This window comes from Orycteropus afer, unplaced genomic scaffold (assembly GCF_000298275.1).
Source record: "Orycteropus afer afer isolate SDZICR_OR568_19922 unplaced genomic scaffold, OryAfe1.0 scaffold00347, whole genome shotgun sequence".
Lineage (NCBI taxonomy): Eukaryota > Metazoa > Chordata > Mammalia > Tubulidentata > Orycteropodidae > Orycteropus > Orycteropus afer.
The window spans coordinates 209313-217872 of NW_006921934.1; the positions used below are offsets into that span (position 1 = coordinate 209313).

Genomic DNA, 8560 nt, shown 5'->3' on the forward strand with positions numbered 1-8560 from the left:
ATGTTCAAATTTGTTTGGACTCAATTTGTAACAGAAGAAAAGAAATACAGGTTTGTTTCAGTCATTATTTTCTTGGAAAACTTTAACTCATTATTATTTTACGTTCACCTCATTTTAAAAACGTATCTTCATATTATTACATATGTCTTTTATTTAAATATTTTGTGATAAGGTAAAGTATAAATATAAAATTTTAAATTTTTCTATGATTCTTTTCTATTTTTCACTAAAAGAACTTTTAAAGATTTTTTAAATATTTTTGAATTTTTTAAAAAATTGATTAACAAAGGTAGAGTAAGGTCATTAATTTAATGTAAGTTGAATATAAATTATTTCAAAATATCTTCATTTTTAACCATGGCAGGAAGAGAAGTTATGAGTTACCGTGGCTGAAATGTTGGCAGGAAACCACCACCACTGAGAATATAACTACTGTGGTAGAAAAAAAGAAAAGGGAAAGGGTGCTTGACTTCCCATGAAATTTCTGCAGCAAACACATCTAGTCAGCTAAAATTGCTCATTAAAGGAGTGAGAGCAAAAGAAATGCATTTTCCAAATTGAATGCTAGATTTACAGTCTGTTTAATACTAGCGACCTCTCGCACACTAATGTTCAGTTCGAGTCATCAGCTGTCCCTTTAGGTCTTTTATCACTGCTTTTGTCAAGCTATCTATTTAATTGAAAGAAGTTAATTGAATGAAAATGATCAACTAAGCTTGTATTAATATTGCTAATGGAACTTTCTTCTTGGCCATGTTTGGAGAAAGATGTCAAGCTAGACTTTAGGAAAGGCCCATTAATGCTACCACTTAACCTGATGGGCTAATTAAGGAATGCTTATTCATTCTACAAGTCCACAATAGTCTCTATCCAGCCCATTCTGCCTGATTTTACAACACATTTCACTTATGAGCATGAGCATTAGTAGCAGTGAGAGTAACTGATAATGTTTTGATTGCACTGAATACAGTACTAATGCATCATTGAATTTATAATTTCTGCAGATTGGTATAATATATGTTTGCACAATTTATTTTAATTACCTATCTCTGTAGTCCTAAGTAAACTTTAAAGGTCACATTTTGAGACCTCAATATATCCATTCTTAAAGATTGACAGTCTTGCAACTTTTCTAAGTTAAAAATCAGCTATTTCACTGACTTCCTACTTATAGCGCACCTGTCAGAGCCAGAACTCAATGGGGGACAGCCTTGTTCTTCTGGGTCTCAAAGATTTCCACTCTGACAGGGTGTAGTCTTACTGCTTTTCTGTTGCTTTCTATTAGTGGAAAATACTTGAGTTTTTCTTCTCTGATAAGCTTTCACCCAACACAGGTTCCAGCCTTTGCAGGTTTTACTGTATAATTCTTATGTAAGCTTTTCATGGATATGAGTATTATGGTAGCATATGTGTTTTCCATTAAGTATTTAATTAAATTCTAGGAGCCTTGTTAATAAAGCTTTTCATTATGTAGGATATCACATTGTATGTACACTATCAGATAATTTTTGTTTTATAGCACCTTTGAGAGTTTCATAATTTTTATATGACTGATCTTTAGAACCTGGAAATCTCTGAATTTAATAATGCTATTAAAAATGTTTTTCCTTCAGCTTTACTTTGTTTTGCTTAAACATTAAGTGACTATTTTGTTGCAGATTTTTTGTTTAGAAGAGAATTGTTTTGAAGACAAAATTGTACATGATTCCTGTTCTTTGACATAAAAAAGTTTATACTACCTACTATTGAGATGAGTCCTAAAGTTAATTTAAAATTCCAGTTGTAATCTTTGAGTAGAAAAGGAATTAACTGCTATTAGTTTTTCTTTTAAGAAAAAAATTAATGTTGAATAATAAGAACTTAAGACCTGAGTGCTTACTGTGTTCCAGGCAGTATTCTAAGAGCTTGGCATATGTTAATTCATTTAATACTTAACAACAGTCCTGGGCAGAAGATACTGTAGTAATCACCATTTTATAGATGAGGTCACATAGCTAGTAGGTAGTGGAGACAGAATTTGTCCTGCTACTTTACATTATTACTTCTCTGAAAAGTAATAAAATGAAATCTTAACAGCATTTTCTATGTATTGCAATAGTGCCGTATTTGAGTTGAAGAATTCAGTGTAGAATCAACTGATGAAGCTTTAAATATTTTGCCAATGATTTCCTACCTTCCATTTATTTTTGACAGAATTGCAGATGATAAAACCTGACTCCTTCAACCACCAACTATTTTCATTTTCCAATATTATGATGGTCCTCCTGAACTAATTTGTGTGAGAGGTTCTGTTGGCTGATCGCAGACGTAGAATTTTAAGTGGATAGAGTCATCTTTCTTTGTCAGTGTAAGAACTGAGGTCAGTTTCTAAGCCCAGCACTGACACTGCTAAAACAGTTTATGCATTTATCAAATTTATAAACTCCTCTTGAAGTTTAATTTATAGCTGTAATTGCTCTAGCTTTGTAAAGAGACAGAAAATTTAGTTTTGATATTCATTTAGTGTGCAGCTACCAAATTGTTAACAGAAGTTAACTCTAAAACAATGTAATCTGAAGAAATCAGGGAGGCTTTTGTGCCTTCCTTATATATTTTTAGTGATTGAAAAAAAAAAAAGATGGCATTATGAATGATTTTTATTTTCTTAGTAGGTTATTTGTATTTTTCAGTTCCCAAAAGTCTTTTTAAAAAGACTTTAATGATGGGTTGTAATCTGAGTCAATGTTAATCATTTACTGTGAACAAGAGTTGGAAAAATGATGAAAGCAGTGTATCCTAATTTTATTCTTATAGAGTAGTGCTGTATCTTTTTCTTATCTTTGAGGTTGGTTTTGTTTATTTTTACTACTAAAGAAAATGAATACTTTAAGAAGTAATTTTGTAGTATTTTAATTACTTACTTGACAATACTGTTGTCTTTAAAAATATCATTTAATAAGGAATTATTTAGGACTATATAAACTAAAACTTTAAAGTTTTTATTGGGCAAGTTTTTTTCAGAAGTAGACCTGGCCATATTATTCTTCTTCCTAGTCTGTTTTACTCTGGAAGCTCTGTTGAAATCTGTCTACCATGTCAGGTTAGAAAAGGTGGGTGACCTTTTTGGTTTTCAAACTACCAGTGGTGTAGCTTCCAGCATCCTGACAACATGCAGGCCACCACACTATGACAAACTGACAGATGTAAAGAATTGGCCACTGAAAACCTTATGAATAGCAGGGAAACATTATCTGATATAGTGCTAGAAGATGAACCCCTTAAGTTGGAAGGCACTCAAAATAAGATTGCAGAAGAACTGCCTTCCCAAAGTAGAGTCAGCCTTAATAACAGGGATGGAGTAAAGCTTTTGAGACCTTCATTTGTTGTTGTGGCATGACTCGAAATGTGAATAAACAGCTGGAAACATCCATTGATAATCCAAACATGGAATGTACAGAGTATAAATCTAGGAAATATGGAGTTTGTGAAAAATGAAGTAAAACACATAAAGATCAGTATCCTAGGCATTACTTGAGCTGAAATGGACTGTATTCACCATTTTGTATCAGACAATCATATGGTCTGCTGTGCTGGGAATGATAAAGAGGAATGGCATCACATTCATCATCAAAAAGAACATTTCAAGATCTGTTGTGAAGTTCAGTGCTGTCAGTTATACAGTAATATCCATGCACCTATAAGGAAGACTCATAAATACTATATTGTTAATACTATTACTCAAATTTACAGACCAACCGCTAAAACAAAGGTGAAGAAATTGAGGATTTTTACCAACTTCTGCAGTCTGAAATTGACCAAACGTGTATTCAAGATGCATTGATAAGTACTGGTGACTGGAATGCAAAAGTTGGAAACAAAGAGTCGGTAGTTAAGAGATTATGGCCGTGGTACTAGAAATGGCATGGGAGATTGCATGATAGAATTTTGCATAACCAATATGAACACAAATACCTTTTCTAAACAGCATAAACAGCAACTACGCTTATGGACCTCTCCAGATGGAATACACAGGAATCAAATCAACTATATCTGTGGAAAGAGACGATGGAGAAGCTCAATATTGTCACTCAGAACAAGCCCAGGGGGTGACTGTGGAACAGGCTATCATTTGCTCATATGCAAGTACGGGTTGAAGCTGAAGAAAATTAAAATAATTCCACATGAGCCAAAATACTATCTTGATTATATCCCACCTGAATTTAGAGACCATCTCAAGAATAGATTTGATGCTTTTGAACACCATGAGTGAATACCAGACAAGTTGTGGGATGATATCAAGGATATCATACATGAAGAAAGCAAAATGTCATTAAAATGATAGTAAAGGAAGGAAAGTACAAATGGATGTCAGAAGAGACTCTTAAACTTGCTCTTGAATGGAGAGTAGCTAAAGCTAAAGGAAGAAATGTTGAAATAAAAGAGGTGAACAGAAGATTTCAAGGGGCAGCTCAGGAAGACAGAGTCAATTATTATAATGAAATGTGCAAAGACCTGGAATTAGAAAACCAAAAGGAAAGGACACACTTGGCATTTCTCAAGCTGAAAGAACTGAAAAAAAAATTCAAGTTTCGAGTTGCAATATTGAAGAATTCTTTGGGCAAAATATTGAACGATGCAGGGAGCATCAAAAGAAAATGGAAATCCAAGTACACAGTTATTGTACCAAAAAGGATTGGTGAGTATTCAACCATTTCAGGATGTAGCATATGATCAAGAACTGAAAGTATTGAAGGAAGAAATCGAAGCGGCATTGAAGGCATTGATGAAGTACAAGGCTCCGAATTTCATAGAAATGCATTGAGATGTTTAGTGAATGTATGGAGTGCTGGAGATGCTTACTCATTTATGCCAATAAATTTGGAATACAGCTACCTGGTCAACTGACTGGGAGAGATCCATATTTGTACTCATTCCCAAGAAAGGTGATCCAACAAAATACAGAAATTATAGTGTCATTAGTATTACATGCAAATAAAATTTTGCTGAAGATAATTTAAAAATACTTGCAGCAGTACATGGACAGAGAACTGTCAGAAATTCAAGCCAGATTCAGAGGAGGGCATGGAACAAGGAATATCATTGCTGATAGATGGTTCTTGGCTAAAAGCAAAGAATACCAGAAAGATGTTTACCTATGTTTTATTGACTATGTGAAAGCATATGACTGTGTGGATTATAACAAATAATGGGTAACATTGCGAAGAATGGAAATTCCAGAGCATTTAATTGTGCTCATGAGAAACCTGTACGCAGACCAGGAGACAGTCAATCAAACAGAAAAAGGGGATACTTGTGTAGTGATACCACCTCGGAAACCCAAGGAGGGTCACTATGAGTTGGATCCGACTCGATGGCAGTGTGTTTGGGTTGTTTTTGCATGGTTTAAGGGAGTTCTGGTGGCATAGTGCCTAAGACATTTGACTTCTAACCAGAAGGCTGGCAGTTCAAACCCAACAGCCACTCCTCAGAAGGAAAGCTGGGCAATCTACTTCCATCATGATACCACCTAGGAAACACAAGGAGGGGTGGCTATGAGTCGGATCTGACTCAACGGCAGTGAGTTTGGTTTTTCGGTTTGCATGGTTCAAAGTCAGGAAAAATGTGTTCAAAGGGTCTGTCCTTTCACCGTACTTACCAGTCGGTATGCTGAACAAATAATCCAAGAAGCTGGACCATATGAAGAAGAATGTGGCATTGGGATTGGAGGAAGACTTATTAAGAACCTGTTACATGCAAATAATACAGCCTTGTTTGCTGAGACTGGAGAACACTTGAAGCACTTACTGATGAAGATCAAAGACTACAGCCTTCAGTATGAATTATTCCTCAACATAAAGAAAATAAAAATCCTCACAACTGGACCAATAAGCAACATCATGATAAATGGAGAAAAGATTGAAGTTATGAAGGATTTCATTTTATTTGGGTCCACAGTCAACGCCCATGGAAGCAGCAGTCAGGAAACCAAAAGACTTACTTCATTGGGCATATCTGCTGCAAAAGACCTCTTTAAAGTGTTTGAGCAGAGATGTCACTTTGAAGACTAAGGTGTGCCTGAACCACGCCATGGTATTTTCAGTAGCCTCATATGCATATGAGGGCTGGACGATGAGTAAGGAAGACTGCAGAAGAATTGATGCAGTTGGATTGTGGTGTTAGTGAAGAATATTGAATGTACCATGGGCTGCTGGAAGAACAAACAAATCTGTCTTAGAAGAAGTACACCCAGAATGCTCCTTAGAAGCAAGAATGGCCAGACTTCATCTCTCATACTTTGGTCATGTTATCAGAAAGGACTAGTTTCTGGAGAAGGATACCATGCTGGGTAAAATAGAGGGTCAGCAAAAAAAGGGAAGACCCTACACAAGATAGATTGACACAGTGGCTGCAACCGTGGGCTCAAGCATAGCAGCGACTGTGAGGATGGTCTCACAAGACTGCACAGTGTTTCATCCTGTTGCATATAGGGTCACTGTGGTTGAAACCCGTTGGATGGCACCTAACAACAACACACTAAACCTTGATTAACCTTTTGACAGCAGTAATTGGTATCTGGTTATTCCATGACTTTCTAACTTAAAAGTATATAGTAAATAAATTATCATAGATTAGGTTTTTCTATCAAACACAGAACTCATTCCACTAATATTGATTGCCTGCTCTCCACTAGGCTCTCAAGAGAGTTATCAAAAATGAGTTTAGACTGTTTCACTGTTCTTGCAGTATCACCTTATAGTATCAGTAGAACCGAAAACCAAACTCACTGCCATTGTGTACTGCCTTAGGCATTATGCTGCCAGTAGTATAGTTTCAGTAGGTAGTTGAAAATTTTAACTAATTGCAATGAGACACAACAAATATAAATCGAATCTATTAAAGCACAGAAGATACTAAAATTATCCTAAACTTTTGATTTACATAAGAAAAGCTGCCATTCTTGTCTTTTGCAAGTTTCTATTCTTAGAAATAGTGCTTTACCAATAAAAATTGTTTCAACTTTAAATTTCCCCCCAGTTTTTCAAATATTTCATTATTATATCTTCAGTATGAAATCTCACTTAAAAAAAAACAAACTCCCATTTGTTATGTAGAAACATTTACCACTCTCAATATCCTTAAATTACATTTTGCTTCATATACTTTGTGTTGAATTTGTTTCTGCTTTCTTCAATGCTGTTTAAACATACTAGACTTAAGATAAAATTATTTTTATTGTGTATTATAATGTAATTTAGTCTTCAAGTTGCCTTTACAGAATTTGGGCTATAAGAAAATATCAGTGATCTCCATTCAGAAATGTTGTAATTTAACATCACTAGCTTTTGAAAACTAAGGTGCACCTAACCCATGCCATGGTGTTTTCAATGCATGTGAAAGCTGGACAATGAATAAGGAAGACCGAAGAAAGTTGATGCTTCTTAGTGTAGTATTGGCAAAGAATACTGACAGTACCATGGACTGCCAGAAGAACTAACAAATCTGTCTTGGAAAAGTGCAGCTGGAATGCTCCTTGGAAACAAGAATGGCCAGACTTCCTCTCACCTACTTTGGTCATGTCAGAATTGACCAATCCCTAGAGAAGGATATCATGCTTGGTAAAGTGGAGGGTCAGCAAAAAAGGAGAATGCCTTCCATGAGATGGATTGACAAAGTGGGTACAATGATGGGCTCAAGCATAGCAAGGATTGTCAGGCTGGCACAAGACTGGGCATTGTTTCATTCTGTTGAACATAGAGTCGCTGTGAATTGGAACTGACTCGATGGCACCTAACAACAACAGCAACAGCCTTAAGTAATATTTAAATATATTTTATGATAGAATATATGTAATTCTGATTTTGGTTTACTAGTGCTATTCCAATAGAAAATGCCATGAGTGGATGGCTTTAACAAACAGGAGTTTATTCTCTTAGAGTTTAGGAGGCTAGAACTTCAAGTTCAAAGTACCAGCTCTAGGGGCTGGGTGAAAACCCCTCGACCTTGGGCTCCAGCTCTGCCTCCTGCTTGCAGCACACTAGAGCTGGAGGCTTCTCTTCTCTCAGGCAGCTGCCGGCTGTTGAGACTGACAGACCCAAGTTCAACAAATAAAATGGCACAGTCCCAAGATTACCAAACAACGTGACAGGTCATTAGTTCACCTATACGCAGGGTCCAAGCATGCCAAAAAGCCACAGAGACCTATCTTAAAGTGGCTGCTTATATACTGGAAGCAAACCACATCCCTAAGGTGGCTACTCAGCTGCTCCAATAGATTCCACCATTGAGTTGATTGCCATTCTCACCATAGGGAACAACTAGCATCCATTTGCCCTCCCACTCAAAACCAGTCCCAGCCAAGGTAACTCACAAGTTAACTAGTACAAATGCTTAAGAATATTTTCCCAAGGTTCAATTAGGCAGAATTTTCTTATGTTCTACCTAATGGACTAATAAATGGAGAGAAGATTGAGGTTGTCAAGGAATTCACGTTGCTTGGTTCTACAGTCGATGCCAACGGAAGCAGCAGTCAGGACATTAGATGATGTGTAGCATTGGGAAAGTCAACTGCGAAGGAACTGTT

The 8560-nt window shown here is 36.0% G+C and overlaps 1 protein-coding gene across 1 annotated transcript in view; it reads left to right on the plus strand.

Annotated features, from left to right (window-relative positions):
- Positions 1-8560, plus strand: part of UBE3C (ubiquitin protein ligase E3C) — a 245604-nt gene that overhangs the window by 102225 nt on the left and 134819 nt on the right. The gene's annotated exons all lie outside the window — the stretch shown is intronic.